We start from the raw sequence: 15,948 nt of genomic DNA, 5'->3' as shown, positions 1-15,948 counted from the left end.
TCTTTTCAATAGGTCTAGACCCAACAGATTCTCACCACAACCATTCGTCAACAGAAGTGAAGCTTCCAAATCGTAAGGGCCAATTGAAATAGGCAAAGGACAAGAAACTGGATTACGAACAGGGGCGCCAGAAAATCCTACAGAAACATTCGTTAAGCCAGACAAAGGTGCCCCAGGGAGTTTAGAATGAATGATAGAACTTCTCATCGCCCCAGTATCTAGAAGAAATGGCTCTGAAACACCCATTGTAGTGACGTTAACATAAGGTCCATTCTGATCTACTGGAACCGACACAACTCCCTTACTTTGTCCATGGCGGTCCTAGTTAGCATGAAGACTTTCATTTCCGTTTTCAATATAATGGTCTTCATTGTAGTACTGAGTAGACCTAACATTCTGCTAATCAAAGTAGTTCATGGTATTAGGAGAAGGAAGGACACGCTGTTCTTGAGTCAACACACCTCGACCTCTACCTCTATTTGCTGATTGGAGGCCAGCATGACCTCATGGAGCAGATAATGTTCCATTGCGCTGCAATAAAACCGGACAACTACTCTTAAAATGACCTTCCTCTCTACAATAGGCACATTGATTAGGTCCTAACAAAGGTCGCGGAATGTATGGCTCAGGCTTTTGATACAACCTCTGAAACTGCGGAGGCTGCTGTGACTGAGGCTGAGTATAGCGAGGAGGATAAGCTTGTTGCAAGAGAACCTTTGTTTTTAGTTCCTTTGTCTTTTTCTCTTGCTTCTCTTTTTCTTCTTTATCTCTGTTTTCATAATATTGTGCAGTAGCCAATATCTGGGCAGAGGAAGAAACAGCCCATGAACTTTCAGAATCTTTCAATTTGTATGACAGCTCGGGAAGCAAATTAAATACGAATTTGTCCACAAATAATCGCTGTCCACCTTCTGTAGCCATATCTTGACCACTATGATCAATAAATGTCTCCTCGAAACGAGTAAAGAAATCAGAGACACTTTCATCTTTCTTTTGTTTGCATGCTGCTAATTTATCTCAATTAACTCTCAATGCAGGCATCATAGTTTTCATTAATGTAATAATCCTACCAGGGACTTCTGAAATAAATGCTTCAGGCTTTGCACCACCCACTTGGTCTCTGTCTCTGGTAGTTATAACATCCCAAGTAGCACCTAGTTCCTGGGCGTGATCCTCTTTACGAATCTTAGCCCATATTGTCTTTGGAACTACATTTCCCATTAACATATCGATATCAGCTAGGTTCATGATGCAAGCATCAACTGTCTGTGATAATTCTTTATAATAACTTGCGGGGTTTTTACGAGGATCCGGTAGAGTCTGTTTAAGGGCCAAAACTTCAGATCTCTTCCAGGGGACATGTACCCATATGCGCTGAAAATGTGCAGGAATAGCTGGATTAGCACCTACTCCCGCAACCTCTTCCTTCCATACTGGAGAAACCTCTCTCATGGGATAATTTTTCAGTGTCAATTTGACCGACGGGTCAGAATCAAGGAAAGCCTGGGAGAGCAATAAGGATCTATAAGAAATAAGTGCCCTTACAGCTTTCTCAACCTTAGAACCCACAATAAGACCTTTATCAAAATCAGTCTGAACATCTAATAGATCTTGTGGGATCGGACTCGAATTCACGCCTTTCCATTCTTTACTGAGAGTATCGCACATTGCATTAAAAACATATCTTTGCGTAGGCGCATTCCATTGTGAAAAGTAGACATAATATCAAGCACACTATATTGAGGACCCTTTTTGATCCATTTACGTGCGAGAGAGTCAAATCTTTCTCGTTCTTCAAAATCTGGGAACTGACTACGAGACTGTCTTCGAACAAATGCCGGAGACACATTAAAAGCTCCAAAGAAAGGAGATAGAATACCAGTGACAGTGTCTGTGAGACGCTGACGCACAGACGGAGAATCGGACATAAGAATTGGAGACAAAGTATCAGGAGAACTGACAGGAGAAGGACTGATTATTACAGGAGGAGCAGAAAGCAAAGGAGATCTAAGATCAGGAGATGAGGGCAAAGAAGTTGAAGTTAACGGTAAAACCGGCAAAGGCGGTAATACTGGAGGAGGCAAATGCGGAAGAGTCGGAACAGGCGGAGGTACCGCTGGCGGCTGAACAGGCTGTAACAATTGGGGTGCATTGGCACTTTGTGCATAGGGCGGAGGCAACCTCAATAAATGGGACATTAGGGAATCTTCTTCTATTTCTTTCTTGTTTTCAGAAGGGGAAACAGGCAACACCGGATAGCATTTATCTATCGCCATGCGATGCTGTCTTTCTGAAATTTCAGTTGCATTATCCATTTCATCATCTTTGAATTGTTGGGCAGCCTGTAAAATTGTCATACCCTGTGCTTTTCTATCTCGTTTTGCTCGCTTAATTTCTTTCTGTTTGGCTTCCTTACGCCAAAGGCGGAAAGAGTCAAACATTGCCGGCCGGGCTTTTCTTTTGAATAGAACTGTTTCTAAATTATCTAGCACATCGGGATCAAAACTGCCACTTTCTGGCCATTTTAGAACACCATCTTTCTTCGTGTATCGGGTCCATGCCTCGTTAAAGGCAATGGGGCCAATACCATGTTTCGAATAAAGCTCATATGTGGGAGTTCCAACCGAAGGAATCGGACAAGAGTCCTCAAGTCGGGAATCCCTATGACAACCAAAGCAACAAATTCTTCCAAACTTAGTCAGACCAGGCATCTCGTGATTTCACCGGACTGTTCACAAACTTCAAGGGGGTAAAACTCAGTTTACGCAGCACAAATGCACTTACCCTCGGCTTCGGCTATTGCAATAGTCGAATCTAAGGACCACAAATACTAAGAAAACAAAGGACAAAAATTGTGGGCGCGACCCACGAAGATACTTAACTAAGGACATCTTCTCACACCAACAGAGGCCCGTCTATCGTCTCGCCTTACCATACATCATCAAAGGAAGGGCCAAGGCAGGGCAGCAGTCAGGGCAGCGGTCGTTAGTAGCCATCAGGAAGGAGTAACCACGCTGCAAAAGACCTTCGGACCACTTTCGACATACAGGGGTTGCTTAGTGTGGCTCGCGAACCCTCCGGAATTTTCTTGCGGGGTTCCTCACGACCTTCGGGCAGAACCGGTACAACTGAAGCCGCCCCACATTGGGCGCCAGTTGAAGAACCAGAACCTTTTGGACCTGGCGGCGCAGGGTACGCCTTATATCTCCTGGGTTCACCTGATTAGCTACACAGAGACACGGGACACTCTGCCGGCGTTAGAAGATCAGGTTTTATTAGCTGCAGCTAGTACAGTTATCCCAGAAGTACACAAGGTAGGTTCTCAAGAGACTGCCACTTCACTCTGTGGCGCACAATCTTATATACCATATAGAAACATATATATTAACCAAATATACACCCAGAGCATACAAGAAAGAGCCAATAAGGAAAGTTGGAAAACAGGACAGAACCAATAGGAGAGTTTGGAAAACAAAGTGTCAGATGACTTGAAGAAACCTCTCCTCCAACTATGTTTGTCACCCCTCCCTCAAACTAATTCATTAACGGATTCGTAACTAACTTGCAGGTGGCGAGATACGTTTGTGTGTATTGGAGGACAGTTGTGAAACGAGAGAATGCTAGCAGAAGACAGTGAAGGCCAGACGATAAGATAAAATCAGAAAAGAATAGTGTGAACCAACAGATAGTTGAGACGGGGATTAGAAAACCAGACAGAGGTTAGTGTACTCGGCTAGTCCTAACACCAGCTTTGCAAATAGAGGCAGAAAGGTTGTTTTTAACATGAAGCTGCAGAAAAAGCAGAATAGACTTTGTTCGCCGTGCTGCCTGAGTGATGGCAACACAAAATGGCGGCGGAGCACAAAATGGCAGGTCGATTCGATCGCGATCGGAAATCGAAGTTCCTCAGTATCTTTAGATGGGTCACAATATCTCACAGAGAGGGAATTAATGGAGGCTTGAGAGAAGCAGTTTCTCTCACACAGAAGTGTGGCTCAATGATTAGAGCGGCAGACCCTGATGCAGAGATCTAGCCCGGGACCAGGGTTCAATTCCCCACCTCGGCGGGTCTTGGGCTCAAAAATCCCACGGACCTAATAATTCTCGCCTCGGTGCCATTCCAATCATGGAGTCCCACTCTGCAACTCTGGGCAATAGCTTGCTTAATCTCCACAACGGCCCCCACAACGCTAAGGATGCCTGGCCTCCACCTTGAGGGTGCCCAGGAGTGGACGCATCACAGGGAAAGCCAGGATGTGTTCCACAGTGGCATTCGTACAAGCGCCTTGAGACCCTTGCGGGTGAGTAGTGCGCTATACAAGTATCAATTTACATTACACACACATATACACATCACAAAAACACACACTCACACACTCCTGAGTTAGAAAGGATATTTGAAGTGCAAAAGAAAAGTCTTGAGGCGTTGGAGGAAATATATGATGCTATGTGACAGCAACCTATGTGGAGCTTCGGAAAGGAGGGAGATATGGGTATCAGCAGATGTTATCAGTCTCCCCTGACCCTAATGTAAGTTACCGGTGGTCGGCCTATTTAGACAGCTCCTTGGCTGTTATGTGATACAGGTGTGTAGTGTGGTGCCTGATTTTTCTATGACTTCTTAGTATTCTGTGGTCCTCTGTGGTAGGGAGCTGTATGTTGATGGCCATGTCCTAGATCATGGGTACTCGCAAACATTTTCCCAGGGGCCAAAAGGTTTGGTCTGTGATGTGCCCGACGGCTGCATTGATGCCAGCGGGGTGGCAGTCGGGCAAGAGGGCTGGGGGAATGGCTGTAAGCTAGGTGTAGTCAAAGCAAAGGATATACATTTAGTGGCGGTACTGAACAATGTGAAACCAGAAAACCTGGGATCAATCCTGGCTTCCACACTTTACAAAACTGTGTGATTCTAGGCGTTTGTTTAATTTCATTTTGCCTCCTTTTTCTTCATTGTCACATATAAGAGGACCTCAAAATACATGATTTCAGGGTGTGTGCTGTCCTGATCGAGTCCTGTGCTTCATTAAAAAAAATATAATGTTGTTCATCTCATGATAGGAACACAGACCACCTAAAAAGTGCACATAACAACTGACTTGCATCTTTAGTTCACTATTGGCGTTGTTGTAAAGGTAGCGGGAATAATTCATGTTTCTAAATTCATGTTTGAAAACGATCACTTTTAAATTAATACTTATCAATGCACTGATGTAATCAATTGTACTAAGGTGAAAAGGTTCCACATGTTAATTAAATACTCTTTTGAATTTTAAAGAGACTGTCAAATATTTACACTTTTGCTGCAAGATGTCTTTAAAAATTAAGATGTTTCTAAAGTTAAGCAAAGGACTCGAATTAACCTTGAATTAAATGATTGCCTGTCTACTTAATATTTTTTTATTGTTAGTTCTGAGTTGGGTAAACAGCAGACCAGCACTGCTGTTGACCAGGGACCGCAGTTAAAGGTCAGGGGGGCCGCTAGCGGCCTCCGGGACGTGCTTTGAGTATTTATGCTAGAGCAATACTCAGATCTGCAGCAGATCCCACTCCATAAGCAGAAAGACTTACCTTAATCAAATGCCCAGATTGAAACATCATTGGAGAACCCAATGGCTTTGTTGATGGTGCATATCCGTACGTGTGGACAGCATTACCTCTTCCGTATCATGTTGCCTTTAAAGGGCGTGATGCCATATGTATATTTCCAGGGAAAATCTTCTTTCGTGTATGGTAGTTAGAATGGAGTCATAAGCAGTTGAGTGGAAGGTGCTTGAGCGCTGTGTGATGTTTGGTTGTGTGAGTGACTAAGCTGGTAGGACACATTTCCAAACTCGTGCTCTTTGCAACTTTTCTGTGGCTGAACTGGAAGGTGAACCAGAGTACTTTTCTGTACCTGTAAGCTTTATTGTAATCATCAAATAAGTTGCGCCACTGGTCGTATGTATCTTTAGTTATTGACTGTAAGTGTACTGTGAGAACTAACATCAGCTCAACATGTGAAGTTAAAGTGAAACCAACTCAGCCCCACAGGAACAACAGAGAGAATGTTTTCAAAACTATTAAGGTTTTATTAGCAGATTAGCCAAAGTTACAAGCTTTAATCATTAAGTAAATCAATTTATCAATTAAGAATATAAGTCAAAATGGTTATTCTAGCTTGGATTATATATCAGGTAAAGGAAAATGTGAATCATTACAAAATACAAAATGCAGAAAAAAGTTGTATCGGTTCCATAAAGGAACTTCACTAAGTAAATAAAGCATACGAGAATGACAGGGGGAAGCCCTAAGTAGTCGGTGTTAGAATTAAATGAACCAAATTAAGGTTAAGGGGAAAATAAGCATTGACGTTCAAGAGACAAGCTCAAGATCTAAGAGTAGGGGAAATCAGCAGAGTTAGGGAAAGGTCTTCCCTCAGCGAAGTCAGGACAGGAGCTGAACTATTATTCTAAGATACACAATAATTAATTCAACCAGAACATCTTCCCACAAACTCCTAATCAAATGGTTCCAATCAAGTTGCATCGTCTTCTGGGAGCAGCTAAACTCTTCTCGTTATTACTATCAGACTAAGGTGCACACAGCCCACAGACTTGATGTATCCCCAGTCCAGTTTGCCTGGTACAGGAGGAAATCTCCTATCCTCAAACAATTTGTAAATGACAACAAGCTCCCAATTAGCTCTCTCTAATCCAACATTTCTAGAAGCAAAACAATAAACTACTCTTAACTTACTTAGATTATAAGGCACTGTTGTGTGGTTCCTAATAATCCACAGGATCTGTGCGTTTGTTGGACAACATACTCCAGGGGGTTGGTGCCTAGACTGATTCTGGACACCCCTACGGATATGTTGGCCTGTTGACCAGCTAGCTCACAGTGCCACTGTAAGCCTCCTTAACCTTACCAGGGAGCAAATGGTTTCTGCCAACCATCGAACATGACCACCCTGACCCCTCAGGGATCGTGGATGCAGTACAGAACCTTTCGCTCAATCACTCGTGCTTACTTATTCTCAGAGAGGTATACAGAGAATACACAGTGGGACGTTATCAATAGATTTATTGAACCAACGTTATTCTTGTATAAAATACATGTGCTGCAATGATTAATAGACAGGAGCAGATAAAAGTGATTACGAGCACCAAAAGTGTAAATAGTAGATATAGTTCTATCATGGTGCTAAAACAACGTATATATGAATGCATGTTGGGATTTCTTCAACAAATGTTTGTAGTCCCGTTCTTCTGGGATAGGGTCAATTTGGATGAGTTCTAGATTTTTCTTGTTTTCTTTTTCAATAATGCCTTTGCAATATTGATAAATATCATCAGCACGGATCTGGCAAGTGGCAACTTCTGCCCCTTCAGTAATTATTCTGGCAAATTTCTTTTTATCTTTCTTAAACTTTGCTTGATAGTCTATAAAACTTCCCTTTAGTTTCGCATATCTTTTGCTATGATTTTTATTGAGCTTTTCATTTTTCTTTCTTGGGTACTTTACTTTAGAGTAAAAAACTCTGGTTTTGGTCTTGAACTGTGCTCATGAGCTCAGCACTATTTTCTTTAGGTGTTTCATTTTTATTTTTGCATGAGTGGTTTTGGATGGATATTAATGGTATTTTCGGTAATATAAATCACAAATTCTTCAATCAAGTCCAAACTAGCTTCGTAATGTCACATGCAATTCGGAATATTTTTGCGCCTCTGATATTCTGTCTTCCAAATTAGGTATGTTTGTAAACTTAGGTGCCCATTTTCTGTCTATTAAGGCACTTTGGCATTCTTTTATTGTTCCCTCTGATATTTCCCATTTATCATTGGCGATATATTTACAATAAACAGAATTTTAATTAATAAGTCAAATGCAATTAATATGATAGAGCCTTATAACAAGTCATGAACTATTACAACAAAGCTCTCTTTAAACAGACACTTGGGCAGATTCACAAATCTTTGGCGCAATACAGCACAGCAACCAAAGTTGCAGTGCTGCATAAATGGGAAAGACTTAAACAGTGCCATGTCTACAAAGATATTTTACTGTTTTTCTCACTCCCAACACTGGAGCACTTTGGTCAGCTATGTGCCAATGCAGTCACCCTTGCTATATATTACAGAGGTGTGTGCATTCTGCTAACCTTAGGTTTTCTACTGGATGGAGACCATTTTAGTACAAAAACTATGCTATACATGAAAAGTTTAAAATGTTTTGAAAAGAGAAAGCTTTTCTCAAGCTTTACACCTGCCTTGAAATCCACGTCTACCAGTGTTAGTAGATAAAGATGTGCATCAAAACCTTTGAGTGGTTGTATGGGAAGGCCAATGCACGACCTGAAGAACACTCCCTTAATGCAAAGTAGCGCAAAGTAGCACATACCACTACTTTACATAACTTCAGGTAACCTTCTAGTGTAAATCAGAACGTCTGTTGGAAATTAAATCCCAACACAACATTTTGCACTTGGTTTGCATCACTTTTGAGACAAAAACAATTCAAAGTGTTGCTCAATGCCCACGCCTCCTCCTGTGTTTAGAACAAAGCTTTATTTATAAACCATTTCTTGGATTTTGTATTGGAATCTCCGTGCTTAAAAAGTTCACAAACATCAGTGAAAATGTACATGCCCACAGCCCCTTCTTGTGCCACTCTTCTGAGGTCAAGTCTCTCTACAGAGGTTTATGAGGACAAGGTAGAGTTTGATGAAAATGCCTTTACGGAAAAGGGGTCATTCATTAATTAAGAAACTGATAATTGAATATTGACTGCATATGTCAGCATAAAGCAATTGCGCTGTGTTCTGTCTCACTAGAGCAGAATTTAGATCTTCTCGGGATTCAATAGGCACTGACAAGACCGAGAATGCTTAGCAAGCGCTACTGATCACACCTGTCAGCACAGGAGCAGTCAAAAGACATTGGGACTGATTCACAAAGGTAAATGTAGACTTTTGTGTAAGTTTACGATTGCTTGCTGTTCACAAAGAGATTTATAAGTAAAATCTTTATGAGCGCACATAAAAAGAGAGCTTTTTTTATGTGCGGAGACTCTGCACTCGTAAATATTTTACTTCTAAATCCCTTTATGAATAGCAAACATACATAAACTTTCACAAAACTGTAAGTTTACCTTCCAGTTCATTGCATACGTCTGCCTGGAACAGTGATGCTGGCCTTCTGATATTAACTATCCGCTAATGGGGAAAGAATACTGTCAATGGCAGTGGAGTACAAGGAAAATAGATCCTTTGATTGCTGTTGAAGTAGCATTTATCGGGGCTCATAAGGCTTCTCAGGGTTCTGGAGCACGGTGACTCTGCACCGGCCGCACAGTTAGTAGCGGCCACCTCTCCGTCCCTCCCTCCAGTCAACAGCACAAGTTTAGCAAATTGTATAGAAAATAGAGTACTACTAACTAATTTATATAAATGATAAAACCATCATCTTTCTCCTTCAAACTTTGTATATCTTTCAGTTCAATGTGTGTCGGTGATGGGGAGGTATTGTTTTTCGTGAAGATCAATTCATCTTATTCAGTGCGATTTTGAGGTCTAAACTGAGAGCCTCCTTCAAATTCGACTTTATGGATAAACTGAACAATCATCGGCCACTTGTCTAGTTGACCTAGATTTGAAGAAATTAAAAACAAGTTCAGGGACTGAAAATGACTTAGGGGCATATTAACAAGGGCCGGCGATAAATATCGCAAAGCGCGCTTAGCGCATGCATATTTATCGCCGGCTATCTCTGGAATTTATCACCCGGTTAGCGCGTTATCAACAACGCGCATCGCAGAGGCGATAAAAATTCCAGAGATAGTGTGGATATCGCCGTTTTCCATGGTGGAAAACGGCGATATCCTAGATGATAGGGCCTGTGGTCTTAGCCACAGAATCCACCCCCCATGTTAAGTATGCCTTAGTCAGGAATTTAACAGACGTTAAATTCCTGCTTTAAGGCATACTTAACACGATTTAAAAAATCGCTACCCTTCCTTGTTAATATCACGAAGCTGCCTTTGCGATATTTTCCCTGGTTGGTTTCAAACCATGCCTACTTTGTATCTCATTAGTGATGTAAAGTTAGGCGTGCTGGAAACGGGCGCTAAGTCAGCAAAACACGCGTGTCTTTGCTGATAAGGCGATTGAACTATCTGCGCTTTTCGCCCAAAAACGGACGCAAAAGCTGCGATAATATGCCCCTTTGTGTTAGTTTTAGACGGTGACTTGTGTATCCAGTTTTATGGAGTCATTGCTGTCAATCAAAAAAACACAGAAGGTGAATTTAATCGAAACCACTGTCGAATCCCAAACTCTTTTATGCACAACTCTCAGTAATGCAAACAGATTTCATGCAGAAAGTGGAATGAAGCCTGCAAATTCAGAGACATAAAATCTGCCAATCAGACACCTAAATAGGCTAAATCTGAATTCTTGAACTATGCACTTCAAGCCACTATGCAATGGGAGTGAGTTACTGGCAAAACAAGCATTTGCAAAGCCAAACTGTCTCTCCCTTAAAGTAGACAGCTATTGGCTTTGTCAATGATCGCGGTCACAAACATTAAAGATACCTTGTTTGGCCTTGTTTTGCGTTGTTATAGAAAAAAAAGCAAAATCTCGAAATGGCTGCTGGAGTTCGCGAATGTGTTTTTTTCATGTTACTGCACACGTTTGCCACGGTGCAATTGTTAAATGAATTTTCTTTGAGAAAGAAACTTTAAAAGATGGCTCCTCTTTCATATGTATGAATCAATCGTGGCCATTTTGGAATTCCTTTTCTTTATTTTATTTCTTTATTTTTGTGATTTTATATAGTACGGACATGTCCGGTAGGTATCAGAGCACTTTACAATACAGCAGAACGAATCAAAAACCAATAGAAAGTATACATGTACATTAAGGGTGGAGTTTTCATTGACACACAGCGGTGACAAGCAGGTGGTACAGTACCATGAGATGGACATCAGTCATTCGTGCTGGTTGAAGTTTGTCTGGTCTTGACGGGTGCCTGAAGGGTTAGAGAAGAGCTTGGAGGTCTTTTGTGACGTAGTCATGCGGAGGCTTTGTGCAAAAAACGTTCCATAATCACGTGGCGGGCGCTTCCGGAGAAGAATTAGCTCAATTATCGCTCATGAGTGAGAGTGGTGGGTTCGAGTAGGAATAATTTAGCTCTTCGTGAGTCTCCTCCGGCGCCTGATATTTTCAGTTTCTCTGAGAGGTATAAGGGTAAAGAGAAGAGCAGAGCTTTATGAGTAATGCAGGCAGTTTTAAATTGAACTCTTGCTTCTATGGCAAGCCACTGAAGGGAGTGTAGAATGATGGAGATGTGGTTGAATTTTTGTAGCCTGTCACAAAGTGGGCTGAAACATGTAGGACTGCTGTGAGAGGACCTAGGTGAACTTTGTGAATGCAGGAAAGGAAAGGGGTGGAATTCAGCAGTATTTTTCTTTGCAAAAAATATTCTTTCTAAGGGCTATCACGGTGTGCATCGTGATGTCATAATGCATCCACACATAACACATTTTACAACATGGAATGGTGTTATCTCAAGCAAAATCCAAGATGGCTGAAGGCCAGGGTGTATGCATTATGATGCACCAGCGCCCATTTTGACACATTATTTGAAAATGTTATTTAACGTTACAAGATGGGCAACAGACAGTTTGAATGGTAAATGAAATAATATCAAGCACAGTACCACAGAAAATAACCAAGCCACCAGGGAGCGGTCTGCTTTAGCTGGTCACTCAATGAAATAACTAAACATATTTAAATTGAGCATGAAAGGGGGAGGCATGAAGGCGCAACAATGAGTGGTGAAGCAACTAGCCCAATGGCAGTGTGAAGCTACCAGGGAGGGATGAAGGAGCAGCATCAGATGAGTTAGAGTGCCAGTAGATTCTGTTAAGCATGAAAGGACATCAGGGGGAAATAGAGAGACAGAGAGAAAGTAAGAGAAAGGGGCAGAGAGAGAGGGAGAGAGAGAGAGAGACAGAGAGAGAAATGAATACAGTTTCATGTCAGTAGGGGAAGGATACAATTCAGCCAATCAAAAGTAAGAGGAAAGAAAACACTTTCCAAGGGCAGGACAAGCATAAGAATAGGGAAGAAAGACATCCAATAGAGAGCAAGGAACTGAGCTAGTCAAGAAAGCATCTAATCATGATGAAGGGGCTGACCCAAAACACACTTTCAAAATCTGTGTCCCATTTATAAAATCTGTAATTATCCTCTGAAGACACAACGATTGAAGATATGTACCATTTCAAGAACCTTCAGAACAAAACCAAGAGGAACATTGAAGCAATCACTAGAACCCCCACTGGTATACCAATATGTCAGTCACTGATCCCTCAAGTCACACCTATATTGACAAATTAATTTGCCATAGCAGTCAAATGGTCCCTGGATACACAGCAGCTCAAGACTTCAAGCTCTTGCACCTGTAATAGCTACATCAAATGAAGGTAACATCATGACCAGGACAAGCAAAGACCACAAAAGCTTATGGTCACCACAACAAATACTATCCATGCATACTGATCAATGCTAGATTTTTAGGAAAGAATGCTACAAGTGCACAAGACCTACAGAGTGATTCCAACTCAGCATGCTCTATGTCGGAAAAACATGGATGGGAGATGACACTCCAACCAATCTACTTTCAGCCATACCTAATGGATACATAATACTCTGCAGAAACAGACCAAACTATATGTAAGAATTAGTTGTAGTCTACAAAATGTCTCTGGCAACTACCATGATCATAAAACAGCATTCGCGGATTGTAAGAAATCAGGTTATTGGTTGAGTGGGGTGAAACCCTTCTCAAGAAGCAACTACAGTTCTTCTCAGGGTCCCCTCACTAGGAAACCCTAAATTAACCTGTGCTCAACCTTTGGGTAGCTTGGCATAGAGCAGTCAGGCTTAACTCAGAAGCAGTGTGTATTTATGCAACTCTTCAAATAGTAATCCAGTGAAAACACACCACAAAAAGGGTTCCCACACCAGTTTAGAAAAATAGAAACACTTTTAATACATAAAACAAGACCAAAATGATAAAAATCCAATCTGTGGAACCACAGATGTTCAACAGACACTACATCTTTGAGGAACCCCACACAGGTAAAAATCCCCGTCAGGGCCATGGCCACTGCAGATGGTCTCTGGGTAGTGAGTGGGGTGGTTCATAAAGACCAGGATAAACCTATTGCCTAGGCTGTCTTGGAGTCCAAGGGCCCAACAATGTTGATGTCCACCCTTTCAAAGGGAGTGCCAAAGACAGGGAATGGGGTCAGAGTAGCCTTGATTTTTTTCCCAGACTTCCCACTGTCAGGAGAATATCATGAGCTAAACCTAGTAGGAAGGCCCTGTAACACTGGTGGACCACCAGCACATGGGCTGCTACAGGTTCATGAACCTTAGGCTCACTATATAGGAGGTTGTTTTCCCAATAAATAAGGTGAGCTCCAGAGGTATCACTTGCTGCCTAGGCCTCAGCCTGCCACCTCAAGTACTCTGGAGTAGGGCACTCTTTCTGCGCTCCGCAGAATTCCTCCCTGGTGGCCTGACCCTCAACTTGTCATCTAGCAAAACTCAGGCAGGTCACCTAGGGCAGTGTTGTCCTCCCTGGATTGCTCTGGAGCATCCTAATGAGGTGCCTGGTCAACCTAGACTGCTGGAACTTCAGGGCTGGCTTCCCTTGCCCCTACTCTTCTTGACAGCTGCCTATGCCATTGTTTCAGGCTCCCGGTGCCCTTGAATCCCTTTCTGGGCAGCCATGGACCTTGTGATCATATGAGGTGGGCAATAGATTCTGTTTCACCGGTGGAGTTGGCAAAGTGTTGGCAACACCACATTGCACATGTGACACGGAGTTCTGGCCACATTCCGGTAACTGCTGCGTTTCAGAGTTTTTCGTTCCACACAGCTCACCAATGGTATGTTGGTGAGAGTGAGCGAGAATTGGAATCCCCTAGAGCAAAATACTGGCACTAGGAGGGCACTTGGTGAGATTTTCCCAATGCGGGATGCTTGCGACTGTTCACAGTAAGAAAGCTGCCACTCAAGTAGTAAATCTACTAAAGCGGCAGCAAAACCATCTCAAGAAACCACACCCTCTGGCATGCCGCGTGGCAGAACTCCACAGAATCTCACTGAGTTTTCATGTAACTCCTGAAGGACTGGGTTATTCTAAGGCCCAGCGGTGCCAGGGGACAACACCTGAAACCTTCGTGGGTTACCTGTTCTGGCGTACAAAACACAGAGACACGGGACACTTCCAGCGACGTCAAAGATCGGCGTTTATTTACTGCAGGGATACAGAAATCGCAAGAAGTACACAACGTGTAGGTTCTGAGAGACTGCTTCGAATTGTAAAAGTGGATCGCTCCTTTTATACATATTTTTGCCATTGCACAACATGGCAAACAAAGGTTACAACTCAGTTCCCACAATAAACTTCAAAAGGGTTGCGTTCATGTTTCAGAAGGCCGGAACATAATTACAGCAGCATTGCCGGTTCCCAACTGTAAAAACATATCATCCCCACAGTTAAACACATTCCATTCTGACTGTAAACACATTAGGAGAAGGGACAGAAACAGATGCAAAGAAAGAACAAGGATGCACGATAGATTGGAAAAGAGTGTTGGGAGTAATAACGGAAACTTGATTACAGGATCAAAGACCTCGTGCCCAATGCATGCACAACTGAAACAATAGACCAGCACGGTAAGATGAGCCTCGAGCGGGGCCATCTGCCTTTGCCGTGCCATTTCCCCTATCATAAAAGTCACCCTCAAAGAAACACGTGTCCTTGGTGTAAGCTTGGGAATCCCAGGGTCACAGAGCGGACAAAGTCCGTTCGCTGGCCACTTGAGGGCAAGAGACAAAATGGATGCCGCATCTAAAATGGAACCCGAGGGTTCGGATGGACAAACCCAAAAATGAGACGAACCATACGTGGTTGCGTAGCGAAACCGCGTACACCCACTAAACTCGTCATTTGCGGTTCGTAGATACCAAACTCATCCATATTCGATCACACCTAAAAAGTGTCGTTCCGTCTCAGACGGAACCTCAGACGCTCCTTTTGCCCTCATGTAGGCAAGCACTAGTCAAGATCGGAATCGATTTCCATATTCATCAAATCGTTCAGCTGCTGCTGGAACATCATTCTATCCATCAATGTCTCCTTAGTAACAGATGGCCGTCTTATACACGTTGTAGCACAAAGGCCACATAAGGCAGGACCACACTGCACACAAAGACAACACGTGAATAAAAACGTTACAACAACCCCTACGATCATCAGAATCTTCCAACCCCAAGTGGATATCAAGCCCCATAACCATCCTAGAAGTGTCCAATTACCTTCGTCCACGTGTATGGACTCGGAGATCTTGTGCAACTTCGAGATGGCTTGGTAAACAGTTGGAGCATTGTCAGGAATGAAAATGCAACAGCTCGAATGGATAACTTTACACACACCACCTCTATCTGCAAGGACAACGTCTAGAACCATACGGTTCTGCAACGTCATGAGTCTATCCGCCTGAAGTTCGGCTGTTAAATTACCAAGAGCACTCGCAGTTATGTTAGCAGTCGACTCGACTACACGGGTCAACTGTCTTAGGTTCCTACTATTAACCATAGGTCCCCAAAACGGCAAGAAACCCTTAAAGAAGTCTCCTACTTCCTGACCGGCAGTGTCCTCTTTGCTAATAATGCCTCTCACAATTCTAGTCTTGTGATAGTCTGAGGCAACCGTAAAAGTCGGTGGCAAAAGATTCGCAATATAACAGGTACCCGAGAAATCACGGGGTAACCATGTATATGCACGTTCATAACATACGAAATAAGTACCCTTGGCAGTCAGAAAAACAGGGGAAGAGAGCATCGGTAGGACATACGTGTCAGTACAAGCACTGTTCCCAAGTTGTGCT

The sequence above is a fragment of the Triturus cristatus genome, chromosome 6 (assembly GCF_964204655.1).
Source record: "Triturus cristatus chromosome 6, aTriCri1.1, whole genome shotgun sequence".
In the NCBI taxonomy this organism is placed as follows: domain Eukaryota; kingdom Metazoa; phylum Chordata; class Amphibia; order Caudata; family Salamandridae; genus Triturus; species Triturus cristatus.
This window is presented reverse-complemented; position numbering follows the sequence as displayed.